The sequence below is a fragment of the Macaca fascicularis genome, chromosome 14 (genome assembly GCF_037993035.2).
Source record: "Macaca fascicularis isolate 582-1 chromosome 14, T2T-MFA8v1.1".
Lineage (NCBI taxonomy): Eukaryota > Metazoa > Chordata > Mammalia > Primates > Cercopithecidae > Macaca > Macaca fascicularis.
In genome coordinates this window covers 6,103,334-6,116,828 of record NC_088388.1, presented here as the reverse complement: position 1 = coordinate 6,116,828, position 13,495 = coordinate 6,103,334, and the positions used below count along the sequence as shown (strand labels likewise).

At 42.1% G+C, this 13,495-nt stretch overlaps 1 protein-coding gene across 50 annotated transcripts in view; it reads left to right on the top strand.

Moving 5' to 3' along the window:
- The window catches only part of PPP6R3 (protein phosphatase 6 regulatory subunit 3), a 159,680-nt gene that overhangs the window by 46,209 nt on the left and 99,976 nt on the right, over positions 1 to 13,495 (top strand). For 47 of the 50 annotated variants that reach the window (XR_012422964.1, XR_012422963.1, XM_074013016.1 and 44 more), the window contains one exon: positions 11,833 to 11,983. The exons of the other annotated variants lie outside the window; for them this stretch is intronic. The gene's annotated coding sequence lies outside the window, so the exon portion shown is untranslated. The remainder of the gene's footprint in view (positions 1 to 11,832; positions 11,984 to 13,495) is intronic. 50 annotated transcript variants of the gene reach the window in all.

Below are 13,495 nucleotides of genomic sequence, written 5' to 3'. Positions count from 1 at the left end.
GGGTTAGGTTGTGGGACTGTTGAGAAAAATGCAGTCTGTTGAAGGAATGATTGGCTAAAAATAAAAGTATACTATTTTCTTTTCCTGTCTTGATTTCTTTTTTGGAGAGAAGGGCTTTGGATTCATTCCTCTAAGAGAATAGTCTAATGCTATCAACCACTGAACCACATCTGATATTATTATTGATTAAAACCATAGTCTTCCTCGTTAGCTTCCATGATGCTGTGCAGCAGAGCCCAGTGTTTCGGAATAGCCTTACTCTAAACATGTCCTTTCTCACTCCGTCCTTTAATTATGATGTAAATAGAAATTAAATACTTGGATAATTCCTCCCTTTTCAGCTTTAGTGTTCTTTAGGGAGCACCTTTCATCATCCTCATGGATTCCACCCTCATCTGTTTATGTTTAACTTTCAAAGCATCTCTTTGTGGCTTGGCTTTTTTTAATGGTCTTGTGCCATAGTATGTCTGGATACTGTCAGTTAAATTCTTTCCCTGTGAGAATAGGAAACCTTGGATCTTGATTTTTTCAACCATGCTTGTCTAACTTCTCCTTCACCATCAATACCTTCTCAGTCCCACAGGGCTTAAAGCAGATTTTAGTTTTTTATTTTGCTTCTCTGTTTTTTTTTTTTTTTTTTTTTTTAACCAAGTCCTGCTTAATTTTTTCTGTAGCCACTGGTACCATGTTTAAAGCTTTATTTTTATATTAGGGTCATACATTGTTGAAGCAACAAGAAAATTTAGAGTTAATTTATTCTAACTCTCTTATTTTTATTTTTGAGACAGGGCTTCACTCCCGTCACCCGGACTGGAGTGCTATGGGGCAATCTTGGCTCATTGAAACCTCTGCCGCCTGAGTAGCTGGGACTAGACACAAGCCACTGCATCTGGCTAATTTTTTTTTTTTTTTTTGAGACAGAGTTTTGCTCTTGTTGCCCAGTTTGGAGTGTAATGGCACAATCTCAGCCCACTGCAACCCCTGCCTCCTGGGTTCAAGCGATTCTCCTGCCTCTGCCTCCCGAGTAGCTGGGATTACAGGCACCTGCCACCACACCTGGCTAATTTTTTTTTTTTTTAAGTAGAGACGGGGTTTTACCTTCTTGGCCAGGCTGGTCTCAAACTGTTCACCTTAGGTGAGCCACTTTGCCCTGCCTTTTTTTTTTTTTTCTGATAAGTTTTGTAGGGGTGGGGTCTCACCATGTTGCTCAGGGTGTCCTCTAACTCCTGAGCTCAAGTGATTGGCCCACCTTGGCCTCCCAAAGTGCTGGGATTACAGGCATGAGCCACTACTACACCTGGCCTATTTTATTTTATAGATGAAGAAATGGATACTCAGGTTAAGTGATTTGTCTTAGCTTCTCATTACCTGTGTGAACTGATATTACAGCTCTGTGGTCTCTCAACATTTAATACTTCTTCCCAGTCCAACATTCTTCTTTGGGTTTTTTTTGTTTGTTTGTTTGTTTGTTTGTTTTTTGAGACAGGATTTTGTTAGGTAGCCCAGGCTGGAGTGCTGTGGCGCGACACAGTTCACTGTAGCCTCGACCTCCTGGGCTCAAGTGATCTTTCTGCCTCAGCCTGTCGAGTAGCTGGGACCACAGGTGTGCGCTACCATGCTTGGCTGATTTTTAAAATTTTTGTAGAGAATGGGGTCTTGCCATGTTACCCAGGCTGGTCTCAAACTCCTGGGCTCAGGTGATCCTCCTGCCTTAGTCTCTCAAAGTGTTGTGATTATAGGCATGAGCCCCAGCATTTTTTTCTTAAAAACTTCTAAGTTTTCTTTAAGCTAAAGTTTTATATGTCCATATTTTGGAGTCAACTATTCTAGGAGATTGGGTAAGACAAACAGGAGTCCTTAAGTATCCCACTCTCTTTTTTCCCTTTCCTGAAGATAGTGTAATACTTTGGGCTGTTTTAAACAGTTAAAAATATATATTTACTGCCATATGTCTGAAGATTATATTTGAAGACTTCATACTTGTGTGTATACTTGCGGATTTTTTTTAGTTCTAAGCAGTATCTATTGATTTTCTGACATGGAAGATAAGGATTGGCTCTCACTTCTTTCCTTTATTGCACCTTCATTGCCATTTTCTGTCTTCCCTATCCAGCCAGTAGAGGTTTGTTAACATTTTGGTTAAATCACTTTAGTTTTTTCATTACAACCATGTATATACTACATTATGACCATGTATACTTTTTTTTTTTTTTTTTTTGAGGCGGAGCCTTGCTCTGTCGCCCAGGCTGGAGTGTCATGGTGCGATCTCAGCTCACAGCAACCTCTGCCTCCTGGGTTCAAGCAATTCTCCTGCCTCAGCCTCCTGAGTAGCTGGGATTAAGGCATGCACCACCACGTCCGGCTAATTTTTGTGTTTTTAGTAGAGATGGGGTTTCACCATGTTGGTCAGTCTGGTCTCAAATTCCTGACTTTGTGATCCGCCTGACTTGGTCTCCCAAAGTGCTGGGATTACAGGCATGAGCCACCGCACCCGGCCCATGTATACTATTTACAGCTGTTAAGTGGTAAATTACAAATGCTTTCCTTTCCTAAACAACTTTTGGTTTCCTCTGGAAATGTGTTACTGTGTTACTGTGTGTGTGTGTGTGTGTGTGTGTGTGTGTGTGTGTGTGTGTGTGTGTGTGTGTGTTTTGAGTTGGAGTCTCACTGTGTGTGTGTGTGTGTGTGTGTGTGTGTGTGTGTGTGTGTGTGTGTGTGTGTTTTGAGTTGGAGTCTCACTCTGATGCCCAGGCTGGAGTGCAGTGTCGGCAGTCTCAGCTCTGGCAACCTCTGCCTCCCGGGTTCAAGTGGTTCCCCTGCCTCAGCTTCCTGAGTAGCTGGGATTATAGGCGTGTGCCACCATACCTGGCTACTTTTTGTATTTTTAGTAGAGACGGGGTTTTGCCATGTTTGCCAGGCTGGTCTTGAACTCTTGACTTCAGGTGATCCACCTGCCTCAGCCTCCTAAAGTGCTGGGATTACAGGTGTGAGCCACTGCGCCCAGCCGTGTGTGTGTGTGTGTGTGTGTGTGTGTGTGTGTATGTTTAAATGTACTTATCACTAATTTAGCCTCAGACTTTTAGCCAGTTACATGTTCAGATCTTCCCTGAGCTTTATCCTTTTGAAGGAATCTTTCTAGTTTGGACTGCTGGCCCTCCCATTCTGCGACCTTTGGGGTTCTTTTTACCTCTTTTCTCCCCACTGGATCTCCTATTCCTGTGTTCTGTGTTACCTTGTTGCTCTCACTGGTTTTAGTGGAGCATAGTTGCCAGTAGTTTTCAGTGAGAAAGGTGTGTAGGAGGTAGATCTTTTGAGACTGTGTATCTTTCTGTGTACTCGTGATTGATATAGTTTAACTGGGTATATGCTTTTGGGTTGGGAAAATTTTTCCTTCTATTTTAGTCTGCTCAGGATTGCCATAACAAAATATCATAGGCTGGGTGGCTTAAACAACAGAAATTTATTTTCTCACGTTCTGTAAGCCAGAAGTTCAAAATCAAACTTCTTGCTAATTTAGTTTCTAGTGAGTGGCCTCTTTCTGGTTTATAGACACCATCTCTTCTCACATGTGGTGCCAGTCATCATACCAGATGACACAGTCTGGAGCACCATAATCCCAGATGTTGGAATACCTAAAGATCAGAATCCCTGTAGATCAAAATCCTTAAAGATCATAATCTCTAAAATTCTGAAAATCACAAAAGATTAAAATCCTGGGTGTTGAAACCCTGAAAGCCAATTACTAGGGAAGGGATTAGTATGTATTTTGTTGTACATAGGATAGTTGCATCACGTTAGATGGAACTATTACCTTGTTACTGTCTTTATTCATAAATTAAGTATGGTTTAAGGAGATGCGTGTGGGTGCCAAGTTGACAATAGGTGGACTTGTGGACTCAGTTTTAGATGACACCTTAACTAAGGAATACCTAGAAGCCTGGTGAAACATTAGGTTTTGGCTGTGTCTGTGAGAGTATTTCCAGAGGAGATGGAAAGATTCTCAAAACAGCATCTAAATGCACTTGCTTAATCACAAAACGTCAGGTACGAATGTCTGCCCTTACAAACCTTTTGTGCTGGCATTGTACAAGTGCTTTTCCATTCCTGTTATTAGTCATTATCCCTATTTTATAATTGATAATACCTCATTCACTAATGCGTGAGTCTGAGTGGGCTGCGGGGAAGATCTGCCCTCAGTGTTGGCGGGCACCATCCAATCAACCAGGGCCCAGACAGACTCTTCTGCTGCCTTGGACATGAGAAATCCAGGGTTGCCAGCCTTTGGACTCCAGGATGTACACCAGCAGTCCCTTTGGGTCCTGAGGCTTTTGTGGACTCAGAGCTAGAGATCACTGGTGTCCCTGGTTCTCAGGCTATTTGGATTGAGCCTTGTCACTGGCATCCCGGGGTCTTCAGCTTGCCTGTTGTGGGACTTCACAGCACCATAATCGCATGAGCTCATTCCCCGCATAAATCCCCTCTCATGTATCTGTATACATATCTTATCAGTTCTGTCTTGCTGAAGAAGCTTAATACAAATCTGGTATTGGGGAAGTCAAATATTCCTTCTTACTGTGTTTCTTAAAACACAATGGAACAGATCTGTGAAATTGTTCCCTTGCAAAAAGGCTGTGATAAGTGTATGAGGCTGCTTAATGGTGAAAGGTGAAAATGTTAAAGTTAATTATTATTGGGGCTATGAAAGCAGAAAATTGCTTAATTGCAACAGCTGGACACAACAGACTTTGAAACAGACAGCATGTACTTACAGAGTTTGAAGACCACAACCACTCTTCAAATACAAGTGTAACGAGTATTTTGAAGATCATAGACGTAGATCTGAAAACAGACAAAAACTACAAGAAATCTCTTCTGCCAAATTATTCAGTCCTATAAGACTTCTGCCCATTCACACGTAGCGCCAGTTTGCTATGCTATGTATTTAGTCTTCACATCATACTCAATACTAGGGGTGTAAGTGGTATATATTCTTTTTGTTTTATGCATTTTTTGCACATTTGACTCCATGTTGACTTTGTGTGTAAGCATTGTACATATGTGTAAAACTGTTGAAACTTCCTCAGTAAATGAAGAGATGTCCTTTTTGTGTATCCGCATTTGTGAAAGACAAAATTCAAGATCTCGGCTCTCTGAGCAACTGCATATGTGATGTTGATCCATCGTGGTTTTTTGTAGATCTCATCAAAAGACATAGGTTGTCTATCATGGTATTTTAGATGACTGCAGTTATAAAGCTCAGTGCATACAATTACCAACCGTAGTTATATGCATTTTAATGTATGTACGAATGAATGAGTGAGACAAGATCTTGCTTTGTGACCCAGGCTGGAGTGCAGTGGCGTGATCATAGCTCTCTGAAACCTCAAATTCCTGGGATTTAAGCAACTCTCCTGCCTTAGCCTCCTGAGTAGCTAGGACTATAGGTGCATACTCCAAAGTCCAGCTAATTAAAAAAAAATTTTTTTGTAGGGGTGGGATCTCACTATGTTGCCCAGGCTGGTCTTGAACTGGCCTTAAGCATTCCACCTGTCAGAACCTCCCAAAGCTCTGGAATTTCAAGCTTGAGCCACCATGCTGGCTGTTATATGCATTTATGTATTTCGTTTTTTTTTTTTTTTAACCTATTTCTTTATGAATGTGGTTTGTCTGCTCATAACTGTTAGTCTACCCATGTGACTGTCATTATTAGACATGAATTATACCTTGTATCCTTGCAAAAATATGCATGTGATTATTGCCTTTTTTTTTTTTTTTTTTGAGACGGAGTCTCGTTCTTTCGCCCAGGCTGGAGTGCAGTGGCCGGATCTCAGCTCACTGCAAGCTCCGCCTCCCGGGTTTACGCCATTCTCCTCCCTCAGCCTCCTGAGTAGCTGGGACTACAGGCGCCCGCCACCATGCCCGGCTGGTTTTTTGTATTTTTTTAGTAGAGGCGGGGTTTCACCATGTTAGCCAGGATGGGCTCGATCTCCTGACCTTGTGATCTGCCCGTCTCGGCCTTCCAAAGTGCTGGGATTACAGGCTTGAGCCACCACGCCCAGCCTGATTATTGCCTATTTTATTGTGTAAAGTGACCTATGACGTGTTCTCTCATTTTTTAATGTTTCTCAAATCCCCTTTATTTTTTATTTTTTGAGACGGAGTCTCACTCTGTTGCCCAGACTGGAGTACAGTGGTGTGAGCTCAGCTCACTGCAACTTCTGCCTACCGGGTTCAAGTGATTCACCTGCCCCAGGCTCCCGAGTAGCTGGGATTACAGGCGTGCACCACCATGTCCGGCTAATTTTTGTATTTTTAGTTGAGATGGGGTTTCACTGTGTTGGCCAGGCTGGTATTGAACTCCTGACCTCAGGCGATCCACTTGCCTCAGCCTCCCAAAGTGCTGGGATTACAGGAGTGAGCCACCATGCCTGGCCTGAAATCCCCCTTTAAAAATGTAAATACATGTCTTTGAAGTTTTTTTAAATTATTTTTTCCAGAATTACAGTTTTTGGATTTTGATCTTTTGGAATTGTAATTTTCAGGATTTTAGACTTTAGAGCTTTTGATCTTTCAGGCTCAAAAGGAAAGAACATCTCCCAGGACCAGATGTGGAGTAGTTGGGAATTGGAGGGAAGCTGAAGCCCAGGCCCAGCACCAGGCTCAGGGCCCAGGCGCTGCGGGGGTCCCAGCCATTAACAGAGCTTCATGCAGGTGGGCAGCTGGAGCCAGGGGGGCTCACTCTCTTGTGAAACGAGCAGAAAATAGGCCAGATTCTGCTGAGGGCTGCAGGTTTTACAGAGCAGCTGGTCTCCCGAGGCAAAAAAACACATACTTTGTGGAGGCCAGGAACTGGACCAGCCTGCTGGGGCTTGGTAACTCCATCCATAACATCCTCAGGGTCTCCACAAGGCAGACACAGTGCAGTACCATAGGAGATGGCCGGGACAAAGAACCAGGAGCTGGCGGGGTGAGGCGGTGGGTGGGGGGTGGGCAATCCTGAAACAATAAGAAGAGCATAGAGAAGAGAAAGAAAAGTCATAGCAGCTCAGAAGAGCTTGCAAACTGACTTTCAAAATCACACCCAGAAGTCTTTTTTTTTTTTTTGGTGAGACAGAGTCTCGCTCTGTTGCTGTCGCCCAGGCTGGAGTGCAGTGGCGTGATCTCGGCTCACTGCAAGCTCTGCCTCCCGGGTTCACGCCATTCTCCTGCCTCAGCCTCCCGAGTAGCTGGGACTACAGGCACCCGCCACCACGCCCGGCTAATTTTTTTTGTATTTCAGTAGAGACAGGGTTTCACCATGTTAGCCAGGATGGTCTCGGATCTCCTGACCTCATGATCCGCCTGTCTTAGCCTCCCAGAGTGCTGGGATTACAGACGTGAGCCCCCACGCCCGGCCAACACGCCCAGAATTCTAATGTTCACAAAGTTATCCAGTCAATAATTAGAATCCACTGCAGATGAGCATTCAGCATTTGGGATTGTGGCATTCAAGATTGTGTCTTTCGAGATTATGGCCCAGACTGTCTCAACATGGCCTTTCCTTTGGTTCATGTGCATGTGGTGTCCCATAAGGACACAAATCCTGTCGAATCAGGGCCCCACGCTTATGACCCCATTTAACTGTAATTTCTTTCTTTCTCCAAATATAACAATGCTGGGAGTTAGGACTTCAACATATGAATGGAAGAGAGAGGGAACAGACATTCAGCCAGAACGCATCTCTTCAGAATTCTTTAGACATTGCCTCATCATTTTTTTATTGTAATAAAATACATCTAACAAAATTTCCCATCTTAGCCATTTTAAGTGTATGGTTTAATAGTATACCTTCATAACATTGTGCAATCATCACTATCCTCCATCTCCTATTCTGCTTTCTGGTTCTGATTTTGACTATTCTGAGTACCTCCAATAAGTTGGAATTACATAGTCTTGTGCCTTTATCAAAAGACATTTTTGTCATTCTTGTGACTGGTTTATTTTACTCGGCACGTTTTTATGGTTCATCCACATCGTAGCGTATATCAGAATTTCCTTTTTAAGACTGAGTAATATTCCATTACATGTATATACAGGTTAAGCATCCCTAATTGGAAAATTCGAAATGCTTCCAAGTCTGAAACTTTTTGAGTGCCGACACGATGCCACAAGTGGAAGATTCCACACCTGACCTCATACAGCACATGTGACCTCATGTGACTGGCTGCAGTTAAAATATAGACACACAATACACAGTTTATTTAAAATATCGTGTAAAATTACCTTTAGGATATATGTATAAAGTACACTTTAAACACAACTTAATTATATGTTTAGATTTGGGCCCTATCCCAAGATATCTTGTTATGTATATGCAGATATTTAAAAATGCAAAAAAATGGAAATCTGAAATACTTCTGGTCTCAAGCATTTTGGACGGGGATGCTCCATCTCTGCCATACTTCACTTGCCCATTCGTCTGTTGATGGACACTTGGGTTACTTCCATGTTTTAGCTGTTGTGAGGAATGCTGCCGTGAACACGGTACACAAATATCTTTTCAAGACCCTGCCTTCAGTTCTTTTGAGTGTAGAACCAGAAGTGGACTTGCTGGATCATATAGTAATTCTGTTTTTAGTTTTTTGAGGAATGAACATATGGTTTTTCCATAGCTGCTGTACCATTTTACATTCCCACCAGTGGTGCGCAAGAGTTCCAGTTTCTCCACGTCTTTATGGACAGTTATTTCCTGTTTTTTTTTTTTTTTCTTCTTTCCCTATAGTAGCCATCCTAATGGGTGTGTTGTGTTACTTCACTTTTTTGTTTTCTGTTCTTGAGAAATCTGAAACTATTCATATTTTTGGTTGTAGAAGACCTAGGCTCTTCTTTGTGCCAGGGTCATGCAGTTTAACAGTAATGTTCCTTGGTGTGGGTCTGTTTTCAGGAACATTTTTGGGAATTATTTATCTGATTTCCTCCCTTCTGTTTTTTGTTCTCTCTCTCTCTCTCTTTTTTTTTTTTTTAAAGAACCTACCCTGTGGGTTGGATGTTGGAAAATGTTGCTAAAATGTTCCATTTTAGGCTTTCACTTTTCTTTCGTGTTTTCTGATTGTCTTTTCCTCTAACTTGCATTTTTCTGTTTGTTTTGCTACTTTTTATGGTAGAGGCTTTCTGGAGGTGTCTGGTAATCCTTGATTTTTATTCATATTTAAAAGTCAGGGATACACAACAGAGTTGGAACATATGAAATTGACATTCCTTCCCAGCTTTGTTCACTATAAAAGGACAGAGGAAGTGCCAGCCCCAGTATCTTTGAACGTACTTTGCTCTCAGACCTTCATTTCTAAATTACATCCCCCACTAAAAGGAACCAAGACTCCTTGGAGAAATGGCAGATTTCGAAGTCGAACAGAGAATGCATAAGACAAATCCAGAACATGTTACATGAGGAAATGAGGAAGTGCTTGAGAACTAGGAAAAGCATACAAGAGCATGCTGGAAGGGGCTCCCACTGGCTAAATGTGGAACAATTTGAACATCAGAGTGAATAATGATGTTAATTGGCCAGGCACAGTGGCTCACACCTGTAATCCCAGAACTTTGGGAGGCCAAGGCAGACGGATCACTTGAGGTCAGGAGTTTTGAGACCAGCCTGGCCAACATGGTGAAATCCCGTCTCTACAAAAGATATTAAAATTAAGCAGGCATGGTGGCGATTGCTTGTAATCTCAGCTATTCAGGAGGTTGAGGCAGGAGGATCACTTGAGCCCAGGAGGTGGAGGTTGCAGTGAGCTGAGATCGCACCACTGCACTCCAGCCTGAGCGAGAGAGTAACACCCTGTCTTCAAAAAAAAAATAAATGAAAATTAATAAAATACGAATCTGTGAGTCCATACTGATGACATAAGGAAAGAATAAGTGGGAAAGGGCCGGGCGCGGTGGCTCACGCCTGTAATCCCAGCACTTTGGGAGGCCGAGGCGGGTGGATCACGAGGTCAGGAGATCGAGACCACGGTGAAACCCCGTCTCTACTAAAAATACAAAAACTTAGCCGGGCACAGTGAAACCCCGTCTCTACTAAAAATAAAAAAACTTAGTTGGGCATGGTGGCGGGCACTTGTAGTCCCAGCTACTCGGGAAGCTGAGGCGGGAGAATGGCGTGAACCTGGGAGGCGGAGCTTGCAGTGAGGCGCCTGTAGTTCAGCTACTCGGGAGGCTGAGGCAGGAGAATGGTGTGAACCCGGAAGGCGGAGCTTGCAGTGAGCCGAGATCGTGCCACTGCACTCTAGCCTGGGCGACAGAGCAAGACTCTGTCTCAAAAAAAAAAAAAGAATAAGTGGGAAGAAGGGAGCATCCCTCACTGAAGTTTGAATGCCAGGAGGAACCGTAGACTGCCTCAAAAAACCTCATCATTTTCATAACTGAGTATCAGTTGATTCAGACAAGAGTTGCCAGTTGGCACTAGAATTACTAGATGAACGTTCTAAGAACATAGTCTCTAAGTATTGTTCTACAGATTATGAATTAATTACTAAGGAAAATGCTCACTTTACAGTGAAGAAATCTGGCAAATATAATTTTAACCAAGTGATTGAAATTATCACCAATAATGGGGCAAATTGACATCATCTTGTCTCTTTCTGTGTTGCTCTGGGAGAAACAAAGCTTCATTTATGTAGTACTACTGCCAGAAACACATAACCCATATTCTTCAAAGATGTCAGTGAAATGAATGGAAAAAAATGTTGAACTGTTTCAGATGAGAGGAAATTAAGGAAATAGGACTTTCGATGTGATACACAATCCTAAATTGGAAGGAAGAGGGATTTGCCATAGAGGACCTTTCTGTTTTGTCTAAGGACTCCAGCAGCACAGCCACATGGTCTGTTCTTATTTTAAGCAAAAATTTGGATGATTATACTTTTTGCAGTGTATATTCAAAAACCACGTAACTGGTAAAGTATTTTATTTTTAAAATTAAATATGCTCATTTTAATTTGCACCTAGGCTTGTTACTGTTATTTTTGTTGATTGATTTTAACAAATGTTTAACATAATTTATCTTACTTGAGGAAAAATGTTGATATCACAATGTAGTATGAGTTTTATGGGGGAAAGACATTAGATGAACAGCATTGTTTTGGAGATGCCTTGTAGATTGCATTCTTAGAAGATTTCTGGTTTTTTTTTTCTTTTGGCCCTGTCAGGCTTCACTACTTAGAAGAATTCTAATTAATTCAATGTCCACAGTTTAAGTCTTTTTCCGCAATATTAAGCTATATATGAAGTGCGTGCCTTGGAAGATAATTTCTATCCTTTTCATGTGCAGTGTTTGGTTAATTGACATTAGAGATTTAATTTGAGTATAGCTAGAACTTCAGTGATCTTAATGTCATGCTTCCTGACATTATTATTAAATGTATTAAGTGGACTGCTAGGGGGCATTTAAAGGAAGGAAATTGTAAAATTGTAGTGTTTTAAAGTGTGGTGCCTTTATAGTGGGCCCTATGTTGGATAAGAATAGAATTGATGTTTTCAGAAGACAAAGGTGAGAATATGTATTTTTCTTCTTCACTCATTGATAGTGCTATTATGACATCTGTATTTACTTCTGAGCTACTGTAAAGTAGGATACAAACTGTAATGTAGGATACTGTAATGTAGGATAAAAGCTAAGGTAGAGAGCTGACAGTGCCTTTTTTCTTATGTTCGTATAGAAAAATTTTAATGATTAACTAGAACTTCTCAATTCCCTGTGGTATAGTTCTGTGTGACCCAAGACCCTGACCCAGTATGCTTTAATGGCAGCTATCATTAAATGTGATTATCTGCTTTTTTTTTTTTCTTTTACAGGAGAGCTTGTTTCATATCCATATCCCACTTTATTCCTGCTAATCTGCTAATGTGGTAAATTGGAGGAAAACTGTTACCAGGATAACCTGTAATGGGCAAGGAGCCACCAAGAAGAAAACATTTCTTTTAATTTTTAAACTTGTTTTGAAAGGTAAGAACGTTACGATTAGCAGGAGTTTCCTTCCATTAATGACATCAGGGAAAGCTATGGTTCTGTTGTGAGACCCTGGAGTCGTAGCAAACCAGGTGGAGACCAGTCTCTCTGAGCTAGGTGCAGTATGGTTCTGTGGTACTCTGGTATTTTTAGGAAGTTAAATGACACCCTCTTTAGTCTGCTTTGGTATATCTTAAATCTGCAGAACTCAAGGGATTCTAAGTTTACAGGGGGTTATTGAGAGGGGCGCCAAAGACCAGCCAGGCCTAGTAAGCTGAAGTAGCAGCATGCAGAGAAAGAGTCGCCACCCAGGCCACTGCTTCCAGGGCACTGGGGCTCTCTCTTTGTGTTTGTTTTTGTTTTATACCAGCAAAAGGACATTTGACTTGTGGTCAGTCACTTGTGTCTTTCAGAGTCCTAATCTCCATCACTTTAGAACTTTTCATTGAAGATTAGAGATTGAATTTGCATATTAGACTTTTGGCCCAGTTGACACTTACTAGGAAGTGGCAGAAGTGGCACAGTAGTTCCTTTTGGGGAAAATGCAAGCATAGTTAATCAAATTTCATTTGTTCCCATTGTATCTCTAGAAGGTAGACAAAAATCATTTAATCATCTACCTTCCTGAACTGGTGCTAGCTCTAAGACTTGAAATTTTAGTCACTTTTTACTCGGCTTTGTTTTTATCCTGATGAGCAGTGATTTACCAGGGCCTGTTGGTTCTACTCTTGACTCTTGCAACTGTCTTTTTCTTTTTGTTTCCACGGCTGCAAAGCTAGGTCAGACTTTGTTGCCTGGGGAGATCCTATGGTGGTTTTGCTGTGAGGGGTCTGTGCTTCTGACTGCCAGGTGGATGTTTCATAGGCATGTAAAATACTACTTTGCATATGGTGTCTCCTCAGCCCCAGCCCCTGAAGAACAGTCCTACTCAACCCTTGCAGTTCCCCTTGCACTTAAACAGTGACGTCCTATTCTTGTCCCCGATATTCAGATTCTTGTACACAACTTAGGATTTTCTCAACTTCAACTCCATATTCTTCTGCCTGAATCCCATGTGGAGAATTCTCTGCAAGTATTCATTCCCCTTGTGGCTCCTTGTCTCATAGAGTTTTTTTTGTTTTTTGAGATAGGGTCTTGCTCCGTCGCCCAGGCCAGAGTGCAGTGGCGCGATCTCGACTCACTGCAACCTCCACCTCCTGGGTTCAAGCAATTCTCCTGTCTCGGCCTCCTGAGTAGCTGGGATTATAGGCGCACACCACCATGCCCAGCTAATTTTTGTATTTTTAGTAGAGACGGAGTCTCACTATGTTGGCCAGGCTGGTCTTGAACTCCTGGCCTCAAGTGATCTGCCTGCCTAGGCCTCCCACAGTGCTGGTATTACAGGCGTGAGCCACCGCACCCGGCCTCATAGAGTTTTATTGTTGTTCTTTGTATTTGAATTCACGTCTTCTGGGGCTCAGCTTTCTTCCTGCCTTTTCTGTCAAACCACCTTGGATTATTCCAGTTCCC